At 38.4% G+C, this 15,082-nt stretch overlaps 1 long non-coding RNA gene across 3 annotated transcripts in view; it reads left to right on the top strand.

Annotated features, from left to right (window-relative positions):
* LOC104696041 overlaps positions 1-12,927 on the top strand; it is a 92,157-nt gene extending 79,230 nt beyond the window's left edge. For all 3 annotated transcript variants that reach the window (XR_005603065.1, XR_005603064.1, XR_005603062.1), the window contains 2 exons: positions 5,313-5,416; positions 7,935-12,927. This is a non-coding gene — a long non-coding RNA (uncharacterized LOC104696041). The remainder of the gene's footprint in view (positions 1-5,312; positions 5,417-7,934) is intronic.
* Positions 12,928-15,082: the final 2,155 nt, after the last annotated feature.

Below are 15,082 nucleotides of genomic sequence, written 5' to 3'. Positions count from 1 at the left end.
AGTCATTCCTTTATGTTTGTGAAGCCCTAGTGCTCTCTCATACATGCCTAGTTCTTTCTAATAATTAACTTTTTCACTGTATCTTTTTGTAGCAAAATAGCTGCAGTTTTATTATTATTTTGTATGGTAACTTGGGATAAAATAATTTTAGTCTCTCAAACATTTTCAGTCCCTGTCTTTGTTAGCCTTCTGTTATTAAAGGCTCTGCCTTGTAATTGGAGGGGAACCAACTAAGTAGCTTTGCAATATAAAACCAGGTAATCCCATGTTGGATGTTATAGATTGACAGAGAAACAACTCTTAAAACTAAATTAGGAGATTTTCCGATAGCAGGCAGCTATAAAACCTATTCTTACAATGTTACCTGTTTAAAAAGAGTTTAATCCACTTAAAATGAAAAGGAAAATTGTTTATTCTTATAAAAGTTATCGAGCTCTTTAGTCAATGATGTGCAGGGATGGCAGAGGGAAGCAAGCACTCAGAAAAACCCCGGTAACAGCAGTAAGTGTGATGGGTGTTTGAGAATATCTGTGTGTTCCGGATGTTCTGGGACAGAAAAGCCTGGCTGAAGTCGAGGTAAACAACATCCACTGCTCTTTTGAACTTTGGTGAAGTGTTTGACATAGCTTAGTATGGATGTGGTGTATTTTTATAATAAAAAATAAACTCGTAACCAAAATAAGTGAGATTTTTGGTGGGTCTGGAAGATCTCCAGGGTGCCTGAGGCTGGCACTGCAGGGCAGCAGCGGTGCCACTGCCCGGTGCCACTCGGCTCCAGTGCAGGCGCTGGCAAAACCACTTCATTTACATGCTGATGGCGTGGGTTTATCTGGGGAACCAACACCATTTATAGAGCTCAGGAAGCCTTTGGACAATCCTCTGGGGCACACGGTGTGACCCTTGGGGATGGTTCTGGGCAGGGCTGGGAGTTGGACTCGATCCTTGTGGGTGCCTTCCAATGCAGTTTATTCTGGGATTCTGTGATTATCTGAAACTTTCTGTTTAATTATAAAAGTCATTTAGTGCATGTGTCTCTTTTGTGACTAGAATATATGCCATGAAAAGTAATTGCTTTATTTAATAACAGATTACAGCCTTTAATGTTCTAAGGAATCTCTCTATTATATATATTTCTAGATGAAATTCAGGTATTATTTCAATGTACATTTGCTGTTGTTGCAGTTAGGATTTTTTTCCTCACTGAAAGTTCCTGAAAGTTTGTTCAACCTGCCCATAATGCTTTTTCCTTAACATTTGATACTTACAATCTCCTGAAAAAAGCTTGTGAAAACAGAGGCTGTGAAATTCATGCTTCAGAATCACACAGTAAGTTTTCTTACTAAGTTTAAAAAAAAGTGTGTAGTAAATTTTGTAGAACACTTAATTTTTCACCTCCCATGCCCCTGAGATGCCTCATGTGCTGCTGGGCATTCCTAAACCAATCCAACAGCAGTTGAGCTGTACAGTAAATATCTTACACTCGGTATTTCAATCACTGCCCATCAACTTCTGACATTGGTGGCGTTGACAGCAACACTGCTTTTGGTGCCTTCTGATGAAGAAATGAGCAAAAGGAGTTGGTTTTTATATTAACTCTAAAGGGTTTACAACATTAAGTGCCCGAGTAGGTGTTTTCTGTGTTTACAGGGTATCCTGTAGGCCAGACCTTCCTGCTTCTGCCAGAAGGTTTTTTATTTCACTTTTTCATGCAAGTTCCCAATACACAAAGATTCTCTGAGTTTTAATAAACAGGTAGAAGTTGTGTTTTAGGAACTGAATTTTAAAAGTAAGGTGTACATGAACCATCCTTTCTGTGTGCTTGTGCAAGCATTAAATTGCAGTGTTCTTACCTTGTGAGTCAAAATATACTTTCAAACTGTGAAAATGGGCATTTTTAGATGAAAAAAGCATTGCACGGTTGTGTTCTCTGGGCTTTTTTTTGTGTTTTTGTTTTAAATTAAATGAAGAGCTTTATATAAAATCCTTTTATATGAATGATAACTAATTTATGTGGAAACAAAATTAGGATGAAGTTTTACTGGTGGGAATTGTTTTAAGTAATTGATGTAGAAACATTTTTGGAGATTAATTGAATAGAGTAAATTGAGAATATTTACATTTTAAACTGTATGCTTTGCTGTCACTGGCAAAATTTAATTTTAGTAAGAAAGAACCATAATACATGGATGCCCTATCCCTGTAAGGCCAGGCTGGAGGGGCTTGGAGCAGGGACAGTGGAAGGTGTCCCTGCCCGTGGCAGAGGAGTGGAAGGAGTTGATCTTTAAGGTCCCTCCCAATCCAAATCAGTGTGTGATTTTATGATTCTATGGTATTGGTATTTGCTTCAAAATGCTCTTTGGTTTGTGTTGAGTTACTTAAGCCTCATGTGAATATAATTAGACTTTAAATTCCTCACATGTCCCAGGTTGTGGTTTTATTGTTTTTGTGGCATTAAGAATCGCATCATTTTGTCCAAGATTCTTAGTCCAGGATGTTTTGTGTTAAGTATACAGTGACCAAAAGTAATAGAACACTGGTAGAAGTTATATTTAAATAAAAGTTTTTACTAAAATAAAAGTTGCTTCTTTTTCTGCTCTACCAAAATAAGTAGATTTAAGATGTAGGAAATCACTTCAGGAGCTCTTGAGCATGGTTTGTCAGTGTCCTGAACTTGCAGTCCTGCTCAGGGCCAAACCTCCCCTGGGAGCCAGGTCTCAGACACTGTTAATTGCTGAAAGCCACACACAGCTCTGCCACAGCTGACAAGGGAGGCATCTCTTCTTTCACAGGGCATCAGGATGTGTTTGTGCAGTTTGAATTATAGAAAATGAACAATTACCATGGGAGGTTTATTTAGGATAGTTTCTTCCTTTCCTTATTAATACTGTGCAATTCAGGTGATGGGATGTCCCTTGTTCAAGACTGAAAAAGAAATGTGTAGGCAGTAATTTGGCTTGCTTTTCTAAAACTTACACATTATTTTATTAATATGGCAATACTGTAGAGGTTCCTAATTGTATAATCTTTCTTCACTGCCTACACTGAAATTCAAAACAGACCTAGCACATAAAATTCCCCTTACCCAATTTCCAGAAATAGCTGGTTTGTCACTGAAGCGTTGGTCACAATCAACATTGGACATTCTGGTAGTTCTTTGGTCTTCTTGGCTTTTTGAAAAATATGCTTGAGGTTCTGCCTGGGGAAGGGTTCACCTTGAATGTGGATGTGTACACAGCATCTTTGTGGAGACTGGCTTTAGTGGTCTGCAGCACTCCACAAGAGGTGGAGTGTGACCTTTCCTATCTTGGAGTAATTCAGGTTTCTCCTGAGAACTCTGTAAATGGCAGATGAGCCCTAAAGCTGCACAGGGCAGGATGCAGATGGCTCCTGTTAGTCTGTACCCTGACCATCATGGGACTCTCTCTAAAAGATTTGGCCTCTGATTATCTCTGAGGAAAGTCCGGTAAGCAATTAAAGGGAGAAAAGCATCAGGAAATGCAATGCTCTAGAAACAGTTTAGCTCCTGAGAGGGCAAGAGGAAGCTGATGCTGGTCGAGCAAAGAGATGGGGAGCACAGAAATTAAAAGTGTATTGGAACTGCCTGAGGAGCTGGATTGGCAGAGGGAGGAGATGGAGACAAACAACTGGATTGGAAGAAGACACAGGGCCCAGAAATGCCGAATAAAAATACTGACTCCAGTTGAAAGGAGCAGAAAGATGGCAGAGGAGACAGGCAAAGATGGAGAGGATTGGATTTTCCCAAAGTCCATCAGACCCTTTACTGGCAGTGAAATCCAGCACCAAGCCCCTCACCCTCCTGAGTTTGCTGCAGCTGCAGGATGCAGGTCACGGATTTGGGCAGACCCTTCACTAGCTTAAGAAAGTCCTTGAGCACAGATTGTACTTTGAAGGCTCCATAACTGAGCTGACCAGTGAGCAGCAGTTAGTTACTGAAGGTATTTCCTTTGGTTTTAAAAAGATCTGGAAAGCCCTGTGTTAGAGGGGAGCAGTTCAGGTTGCAAAGCCGGGTATTTGGGACAGAGGAAATAGCAGGGTTGGGATTGCCACTGCAATTGTAAATATTGACATTGTTACAGAGCAGCTTTAATTGCAGGATCACAATTATTTCAGAGAATGTTTGACTCTTTCAGTTCAGAAGATGTGTCATCCTAGCTTCAAGAAAAGCTACTACATAGTGTGATTGTTTTTCCTGGGGTGTTGTCTGAATTTGTCAGTCCCCAGTGACTGCTCTTCCTGGCATTTTTTCTTGTGGTCCTTTTCTGTCGTTCTCACTGTTGCACTGCGGTGACTGATTTGGTCTTGGCAGTATCCCTAAAGATAAGGGGGTGGAATTAGGCCTTTTTTTACAGATGGGTATGTGAAGTGTGGAAACTGAACTGTGAAGCTCACACTAACTTCGCACAAGCAGTTTAACACACAAGACTCCTCCTAACTTCACTTGTAACTTGGTTTCCCAGAGTTTGCCCATGAAGAGAGGAGGGAGAGAAGCCCTATAGCAAAGAGTCCTTTAAAGAACATAAATTAAATTCCTACTCTGAATTAGTCTCGAGGGGAATGAGCGTGGGAGAAGCCTGCTACCCCCATTAGGGCCTAAAGCAGGTGAGGGCTGATCCTCGCGCGAATTGCCATTTCTAAAGAGTTGTCCGCAGTTACTTGTGCAGGATCATGGCAGAACAAAATCAGTCCAGACTTCCAGGATACCTTTCAGCTGCTGATCTCTTTCCTTCCTCACAGCATCTTGTGTCTACTAAACTCACACCTTCTGAAACAAATGAGGCAGTGTCACACGAATAATCCCAACACGGTCCAGGTTCATTTCCAGGGCAGCTTCATTCTTTATACCAAGTAGGAAGGAGGCAGGAAAAATAGTGTATGAACATAAAAGATTGCAGTCTAAATATCATAAACTACACATGTGAAAGGGTCTAGTTTATTGTTGTAGCTTTAAATTTACCATTTTCTAACTAATAAATCTTGATTTTCTTATGTGAATATTCTTGTAGGGCAGTGAACAAATGCTGTAGGTTGAGAGAGGAAAGAGAAATATAAAAAGGAGAAAGGTGTGGAAAGTGGACACGAGCCAGTCTTAGATACAAGTTGTGTGGAATCAACGATTTGTGTTCTTTATAGCTCAGTAAAAATGTGTCATAGCTCAGGTTTTTGTTCCTGTATGTCCCGTGAAGTTCCCACAATGTCAGTGAGATTCTCCGTGAAAGCCTCAGAGCCTGACCCTTCTGAACAAGTGCAAAGATGATGCTTTTGCTGGTTTGTTCTGGTTTCTTTTCCTGTAGGTGAAGATGAGGATGAGTTTGAGAATTTCATGCTCCCCCTCACAGTTTGATTTGAAAGTGTGGCTCAGACACTCAACAGTAGTTTTGAACAAGAAGAAACAAAGGTAGGTTTATTTCTATTATAGGGGAAGGAATGATGCATGGGAGGAGCTGACAGTGGGTCAAGCATTCAGCAGCAAGCTTGTCACCTCTGCTGGCAGTCTCCCCTGACACCTGTTCACCTGTTTGTGGGTATTTATACCTGAACACATAGATTTAATTAGCAATGTAGACAGCAGAGATACAAAGGCTGTGAATACTATCCTAAACAAACTTTGTACAAAGATTGAAAAGGCATTGGGATTTCTCCAGTGTTTTGCAGATCAAGGGACCCCATTTAAGGCTCATTTATAATCAAAGAGACAGATTTTTCTTCAGTGATAGCTTATCTGTTCCATATTCCCCTTTTCCATGCAAGTATCCTGTTTGTGTATATTAACATATTTATTTGGGGGTATGAGGAGACATGTAACACACTTGATAAAACACTGCTGCTTTAAAGTATTTTTTTTTCCAAACAAGAATTTATTATATAAATCAAGACTTTATTAAATGGCTGGGCATATATGTATAAATTGGAACGGGTCTTGAAGTATTGCACCCTTAAACTGAACAAAGTGATTAGGATAACTGATAGCTAAATAAGGTTTTTATGTGCCTGTGGGAGCCATATTAGGATTGATTTGACAAGGCAGTTCAGCTGTGGCAACAGTCATAATATCTAACACAACATTATGTTTTATTAGTAAAATCCTTAAGTGTAGCAAGCTGTTTGTGTCAAAACAACAGTATATTTTAGGGAAGAAAAAGACTTACTGGATAGAAGGTGCATCATCAGGAATGATAATATATTAGAGCACTCTTGCATTAAAGAGATCTTCTTCTGCCATCACTGAATCAGGAGTTAACTGCACACTGGAGTGCTCACTTCAGCTGCACAGGGTCATTTTGAAGAAACCTTAACGGTAATTTTTAATTTGCTATTTTAAAATATGATGGCAACTTAAACACTGCATCATCACATTTATCTACGTTTTTCACAAGAAAATAAACAGATATGCTCGAAGTATTTGGTAAATAGTTGGCTGCAGGACGTCGCCGACATTACCCGAAGATGTGCAGTTCACAGTCATTGCTTGAATTAAGACAATATTTTTTTTTAAATTGTACTAAGGGTTATTTCGACAATTATTTAATTCTGGTTTCCTCCTTTGTTGTTGCTTTATGTATTTAATTGTAATCACTTTTCATTTATAAAATAGACTGAGTTCACCTGTCTTGGATTCACCTCTCCTATGTTCAAGTTAAAAATCCTAAAAATTAGAACAAAGAGGTCATTTGGTAGCATAACAATTTCTGTAGGAAACTGAATGCCTCTTGTGTGAGGATTCAATTTATTAAAATAATTTTGCCATTGTCCTGTCTGGATTGCTTGAAACTGTCTTGGTAGAGAAATTTTAATGGAGTGCCAGTGATATATTCCTAAACTAGCAAGTTCTTAACGACCCTGGAAAGTGACTGCTTGATTACACTTTAACGGTATTTGCAAATAAAATCACAAGTAATTAAGGGGAAATCTCCAGGCTTTTGAGCAAGTTTGATGCATGATAACTGCCTGATTCAGCTTCATCTAGAGTAATGCTGTGTAGACAAGAGCTACTGAGATCAATAGCAACATAATGATAGTGGCAGAATTAAGTGAGTAACCTGAGAACTGTGTCTTCAAAATGCATGCAGCTGCCACCAGCCAGGGCCACACAGTGCACTCCTGCTTCCGTCCTAAATGTTCATCAAAAGACGCCCTGCAGGAAAATGGAGTTAGATGCTCTTTATTGCTGATCGTGTCTCTTGCCACATTTATCAGGGAAATTGGATTAGCAGTTGGCAGCTGCAGGTAGACAAGGTTCTGCAGTGATTAAATATGCAGCTTGGCTGCATTTGTTGTGACAGACCTTTAGTAAATTCTACTGTAAGCACCATCTGTCTAATTTGTATAAAGAAAACTTGGTGCTTTAAGCTACTGATAAAGAACTAAATCTGTTGCTTTATCATAAACAAAACTTTTGCTCTAAATTATCTTAAACACAATTTATTAGGTTAAAGCTATTTTTCTATCATAATGAATAAATAATACATGCAAAAGTGCTTTCAGGTACTTCATTTTGCAAGTACTGAAAACAAAAACAGTTCAGTTCTTCAATAAAATGCTTAATATTGCAATCCACGGGGAGATGACACTGGTAAAATATCACTATGAAAATGGTCCAGGAATGCCAAATTCATTTAATTTGTGGGTTTTACTAGGACTTTCTAACTGGCTAGGGGTTTTTTTTAGGTTTTTAATATTTCTGAAATACACCACTGAAAAACAGTTGTAATAAGAGGGATGTTTCTTTTTAAAATACATTTGTAATCATTACATCTGCATACAAAGCATATGTTCCGGTTTCTATTCCAAGGATATCAAATATAATTGAAGATGGCTGAAGTAATTATGTGTGTTGCTTTCCTTTTTTCTTTTTCCTTTTTTTGTTGGGATTTTTTCTTGCTACTTTCTTCTTCTTCGTGTTTTTGTATTAATAGGAAAAAATTTCCAGTATTAAAACAGTGCCTAATTTTCTAATAAGAATATCAAGATTTCTCCTGACAACGTGGGTAAGTAATCTATTGCCTGGGCAGCCGGAATCTCAGTAGTACTTTGCTTGTAGTTGTGACATCATCGGATTTGCTAGAAACGCATGGAAAAGGGAACTGAAGAAAAAGCAGTTAAATAGCAACATGCTATCTTTAGCTGGTTTGTAGAAACTCCATGCTGTTAAATTATTTAAAATCCTTGATTTTCAGCTTGCACACATTAAAAGTTTTCACACTAAGTGCCAAATGTTGCAAACAGCACTTTAACAGAATGATTTTGCTTTGATCCCTGTAGCAGTTCCTGAATAATTTATCACAGGTTATTGCCTTAATTCTGGAGAGGGATAGAGCAATAAAGGCAGATGAAAACACTCCAGTTGAAACACCTTGGGGCCTGCTCATTCCTCTGACACGGCTCTTTTGTTGGAACTATTTAGAGGTTATTAAGATGTGTCTCCAGAATTAAGAGTATGCTGTAAGGATGAAGACAGCCATCTTAATTCTAAAGACAAAGCACAATGACCCTTCACCTTTTTTTTCCTTTGTTGTTATTATATAGTAGAATTATGAGGGTAATATTATAGCTGCACCCAGTAGTGCCACTATGGTTAAGGGTCTGTCAGACTTTCCATTACCAGCCCTGTTTTGGGGGTGGTGGGTGTGAGCAGGCTCGTCTGTTTTAGATGGCCTCAGTCAGACACTTGGCACATGTTGGCAAATCATAGGGGCTTTTCTGGGAATATTTACATCTTCAGCTCCTTTTCCTTGAAAAAAATCTGTTGAAAAATGTGCTTCAGGACTTTGAAACAAAATACTTGAATTTGTTTTTTAAATGGCTTTGTTGTAATTAAATCTTAAGGAAACCTATCAGTGACATTCAGGGAAGGATATTCTGAAGCTGAAATTTGAACAAAATTGCTTCATTAGTGAGAAGAGCACTGTATAAACCCACAGAATGCTGGCAAGCTCCTCTTGGTGCGTTTCCTGCATTTCCTGTTCCTTACTCCTCCTCTCACTCTGTTGGCCACTGCTGGTGGTGCCATTTGCTGTCCCATTGCCCCAGAAAAGGCTGAGATGCAGCTGGGAAGGACGCAGCAGCCTCGGGTTTTCCTCCCATCATTGGGAAGTTTCTGGATCCCACGGGATGACAAACAAAAAGTAGATGTATAAGCGTGTAATCCTGTTTGTCATTAATAAATTTTATGCACGTAAGTGCTATTTGATTACTTACAATGGTCTAAAACTAGATTCTCTTGGGATTTTAGGAGTTTGGGGAGAAGGTTCTTCCTGAATGTGAGGTAAGCAAGCATGGAATCTAGGGTGATTTTTGCTCCTGTTAGAGTTTAAGGGTATTTTGTACCAGTGAGTTAAGTGGATCAGGATTTATTTCAGGATTCTAGAGTCTATTCCATGGGCTGTTCATCCTGTGCTGGCTGTGGCAATGTTATCTTACACAGCTGAGTTCTGATGGATCCTATCTAAACCACTGGTTTGCTGGGGTTTTACAGGACAAGAGTATTAGATCTAAATCCTAGATCTTGTAGATTGAGGTCATTTATTAAGAAGTGTAGTTATGGGCTTTTTATTAACAGTATCTCAATTTAAATAATAGAAAACCAAAAAATGTAGTTTATGTAGTAGTTGTTCTTTCATTAGAATTCAAGGTCCAGTGGTGTCTGAAGCTGCCTAGTGTTTGTACAGGTTCCCAGAAACCTGGGACCCCAGTTCAAAGAAAGTTGGACATCTACTTTTATTAATAGTTTTTAAAGTCTCAAAACCAAATTATTTCTTAAATATATTCGCAAAAGAGTGTTTTCTTAAACCACTTTTTGGTAAAGACAGAATAAGCGTGTTGGAGGCCTATGGGTTGGTCTGGTTGTCCTTTCGTGGTCCCACAGCCACACGAGGATGGTGAGCTCTTTGTCCCCAGCAGTGCTCAAACAAAGGCGAGTTCATGTCTTGCCAGGGGCTGTGGCTCCCCTTCTCCCTTGCCCCAGACTTTCTTTGTGCAGCCTTGTTATCTCCTTTTTTGTGGCTGGAATGGGCAAAGGAACCAAAATCGGTGTGGAATATTTCCATTCCCTTGTATCTGTTGCTGCATCTCTGGCTGCCTTCAGAGAGTAGTATAAAGCATTACTGCCAAGCTCTTTTCATTCTTTATGTTTTGGCCACCTTGTCTGCTGAACAGTTATTTTCTGTGCAGACAAAGCAGCACACCAAGTATGAAAATACAGATGAGTATAAAGTTACAATTTTATATTGCATCTTCTCAGTATTGAACACTTCCTCTCTAGTGATTTCAGAGTCCCATTAAAGTTAATGAGAGTTGAGACCTCTGAACATCTTTGCAAGTTCAGGCCATTTCAATGCACAACAGAAAGGAAATGCAAATATTAAAATACTCCCAGCAACCTCACTAGTCTTTGGTAAAGAACTCCATTTGTCCTGGGATAAATCTGTGTGTGTGCCACCCAAGTCAGCCAGACTGATGAGTCTGTGTATGAAAAGTATAAATTAATCCTGGTCTAAGCTCACATGGAGCAGTTTACAAGGCATCAGCAGTAATTTGTTCTTTATGTGATCAATTAAAATGAATATGTGGCTCTTACCTTTTATATTTCTCAACACTATAAATATTGCAGTGTAAGCACCAAGTGGTACATTACTGAAAACCCTGGGTTTAAAGAGAGAGCTCCTTATTGGGTTTTTTTTGCCATGGTTCTATGGTTTTTTTTCCCCAGACTCTACAGAACTGTGACCTTTTTATTGTAAAAAGAAAAGAAGTACAAATACCACCTGAAACGTCAAAAAGAATACTTATGTCTGAGTAAATTGAAGAGTTTGTTTATGTTATTAAAATATTTTTCATTCATTGGTGTTTCTTATTGATGTCTATTAATTATCCTGAAAACATCCCCTTACTAGGGGCTAATTATCTATGTGTACAGTGTGGTCTACATTGGAGCAGGAAGGATTCTGAAGCCACACTTCAGCCATTAAAGGGGAAAAAGTGCATCTCAGGACTAATGTTAACACAGGCAGAGATTTGCATCATTTCCTCTAAACTGAAAAGTCATTTTTTCAAGAAAACTTACCGGGAAAATTACTTTAAAAACCCCCAACAAAACAGCAAAAGATATGTTAAAATAACAGTACAATGGGAGTCTCAGTGCAGCCTTAATTGTAGTTTGTTATGAGTATCAGTTAGTCTTACACCATTCAAAATATTACAAGCTTAAATTAACATTTTATTGTTATTATCACTTTAAATATATTAATACAGGAAGCACTTTTAAACGTTAATACATAGTATTCATATATTATGTTTTAATTCGCATTATTCATTATGAGAGCATATCGAGTAATCCAAAGCATTTCCTAAGCATTTTCCTAATGTCAGCACTAGAAAACTTGTGGCAATCTTATTTATCCAAGGATCTTTGTGTTTCTTCTGGAAAAAAAAAAAAAAAGAGGTTTGAGCAAGACATTTAAACTAATGAATCAAAATCAGATATGTGCTCATTATTGGCTGATTATTACTCCATCTGCTCGGCGCTAACGTGAAAATCAATTACGGAGTCTCCTCCCGCTGGCAGCGTGCGCTGGGCTGGGGCACAGAGCCCCACACCCGCCCCGTGCCCCTGCCAGGCCCCTGCATCAGGGTAATGGTGGCACAGTGGGGACAGGAAACCGAGCTAATGAACTCGTGTAATCAGCTAAAATCACTGCACAATGGCAAACATGCCGTTAACAGAGGTCACTGTTTTGTTGTGTCACACCACTAATCTAGAAAACATATCCGAGGGGGTTTCTTCCCTTTGCATATCCCTCATGTTTGCATAAAAAGAAAAAAAAAAAAGCTGTGTCTTTAATTCCAAACACAATGTACCAACATTTGGTTTAACATCAGAAGTGCTTAAAAAATACCATACAAGTGCTATCTGGGGAGATTTCTTTCTCTGGTATGAATCATGTCTTTAATTTAGTCAGTTACTTTCTATTTATGTCAAGTCTATTAATATCACAACACCTGCAGTTGTCTTGATCCAGAAGAAAATGGACTTCTGCAAACAAAATCAAAATCTTTACATTGTAGTTTTCTTCAAAAAGTAATGATAATGAACTCTGTTTGTTTTAAATATTGGTACATTTTTAAACTAGCACATACAATAATGCCCCTGGGTATTTTCTTAACCCTACAGAGAAATGCTTTGTATTTTTATAAATACAGTAGCTGTAGTTCTCTCTCAGGCACACAGTCATGTTGGAAATAAACTGCTGAAATACATAGTGAAGGATTATGGAAATATTTGGTTTATAATTTAGATCTCACAAAACTATGAAAATTAATTATGTGTTTGTTTTATGGACAGAAAAAATAACATTTAAGACAATTACATGATTCACAAGAAATCAAGCTTTTACAGATTTTTTTTTTTTTTGAGTCAGTTGTGAAGCTCTACTCTTCTATAATCTTGGTTAAGAAAGGGAAATGCATCAGGATCGAATCACAAGTAGGAAATTATCCTTTCAGGACTGACAGGCTGTACAGGAGCCCCTGATGATCTGAGTGCCATCCTCGGGTGGTGGGGAATAGGATCCTGATGACCACTCAGAAAACCCCTATTTAAGACCTTTGCAAGCCTGCAGTTATTCTGTGCAGGCTCAGCAGTAAGAAAGTAAGTCCAAAACAGAAAGCAGTGTAATCTTTATTTCTCCTAAAATCAGTGGAAAGCATCCCTTATTTTCAGTTTTAGAGGACTGGAGGGAAAAAAACCCCACAAGAACAACAACAACAACAAACTACCCAACTCCTGAAGCCAGACTGTGAATTAGCATCTCATTTTCTAGTGGGCACCACTGGGTACATTTAACTTCGTTAGTACTGTTTGTGCTTGTGTTACCCTAAAACTTAATAAAATCTGGAAGATGTGTGAAAGCAGATCAGTGCTGCTTCCATTTCAAATTGGTTTGACTTTGTTTTTCCTTCTGTACCATGAGTGTCACACTCCTGAACAGAGCTGCAAATCTCCAGCTGTGGGAGGAGTAACAGAGTCTTACCTCTGCTCCTCTTGAAAGAAGTGGATGCACCCACCGAGATGGCTTTTTATAGAAGGATCCTGGATATACAATCCTCAGGACCCTTTCCTGATTTTTTTAAAATTAATTTATTCCTTCCACTTTATGGATTAAGTTCATTTCAAATAAATAAAAACAGCATCCAACTTTTAGATCTCCGTATTCTGTATTCTCCGTAAAAATACATGGAAATGTAGCTTGGTGTGGAATTCAAAGGTCAGGCCTTCCCAGTTTCTTTTCCCTTGCACAGGTTCAAAATGTTTTTCTTCCTCACCTTCGGCTGTAAAGGAGAAGTGCATGATTCTGTTCAGTGGATTTCTCCTCATTTGGACAAGTCCAGCTGCGTCCAGGTATTGATCCTGAGCATTACAGCACAATGAGCTGCTATTATCACAACTCTTATTTACTGTAGATAAAACAAAAAGGTAAATGGGAAAAGAAAGGAGGGTCAGGTGCCAATTTTATTGTATCAAGTTTAAATATCCTTTGATTAACACATTTCTTTTTTAGTTTCGAACATATAATCAGAAAATGGATTTAATAGCAAAGAAAAACTGTTTTATGAAGAGATTTTATTCTGTTATGTTTGACGCCCTCGTATTTCAAGATTGAAAATGGAGAATACAGAACATTATAAAAATGATATAAATTTACTTATATTTGTTCAATAAACAAACAATACAAAGAGGCAAGAGATAAAAGACTAAGCTTTTAATATCTCATAAGGTGTTGTTTATTCTGTATTGAATACTATCAGAAATAGTCACCTGTAAATATTGGTGACATTGGTAGAAGAATGTCTTGATAAACTTTTCAAGTGTTCGTAGGAAATATTTTGGGTCTAAGGCCTGTCCATAAGAAAACAAATTATGCTGGGTAATCTCTCACCTGATCACGTTTAGGATTTAAGCTTTGTCCAGTAGATGGCAAAAATGAGCAGAAATGATTTCTTTAAAGTCCTTTTGGTCTGGGGAGGAGAGGAGGAAGGCGGGGGGGGCTCTCTTTATCTTGTATTTTCGCACCAGGATGGAGTTATCAGGCTCCTGGTTCAGAGGTGCATCGCAGGAACGCCGAGGCTGCTCCGGGTTGCCAAATGGGGCTGGCTTGTAGCAGGCTTGCTTATACTAATTGAGTTTATCCAGCAAATCAGGCTCCTTGGAAAAAGGCCAAAGGCTTTTCATAATTGTATTGACAAGAAAATGAATATGATAAATGGTGTTCATTCAGCTGAGACAAGATTTATAGTTTTCCTCTGGCAAGGGCTGAAGAGAAAATATTTATAATAATAGTAAAATTTGTTTTAAAGTTGTATTAGGTGATGTCTCAAAAGACTTCATTAAAATATTTCCAAATATTTTAAGCAGCTTCAGGTGTTAAGTGTAGCATCTTCCCAAAGTATCCAGTAATGAACGATTAAAAAAAAAAATCACGCAAACAAACAAACCGAAACAAGAAAACCAAACCCCTGGATATGAAAGTCATTTATTCTTCCTGAAATATTGATATGTCAAGCTGTCAATGACGATTGCAGTACCACAGCTTGGGAAAGTTTATTTGTCTTTTGTATTTGGAACATGTGGGCTCTGTAGTTTGTAGGTCAGTCCTGAACGAGCAGGTGTGGCCTGGAGAGCCCTGAATACCCACAGGTGGACAGGCAAAACCTGGCTTTCCCTAACAGTGGTTACTCTCCTTATGTATTTTATTCTACTCCCAGGCTGCCTGGATAAGATGTTGAGTGTTTAATCTGTTTTTTCCATACTAACACCAGAATGCAGTCTAAGGTCCTTGGTCTGGAGTCAGATACATCCATGGAGGTTCAATCGTGAATTCATCTTTTTGATCTTTTCATTTAGTGTTTCTTACAGTTAGGTGGGAACTCATAGCAGTCCTTTCCTGTGTTCCTCCCAGCTGATTCTTGGGTTTCAGGATTTCTGTTCTCTGTAAAAGAAAGAGGTTGCATAAGAACGCATAAGAAAATGGGTTGAAAGAATTAAATCATTAGGTTTACTCAGAGTTGC

Source organism: Corvus cornix, chromosome 13, assembly GCF_000738735.6.
Source record: "Corvus cornix cornix isolate S_Up_H32 chromosome 13, ASM73873v5, whole genome shotgun sequence".
Classification (NCBI taxonomy): domain Eukaryota; kingdom Metazoa; phylum Chordata; class Aves; order Passeriformes; family Corvidae; genus Corvus; species Corvus cornix.
The sequence above is the reverse complement of the archived record's forward strand: the minus strand, read 5'-3'. Positions and strand labels throughout refer to the sequence as shown.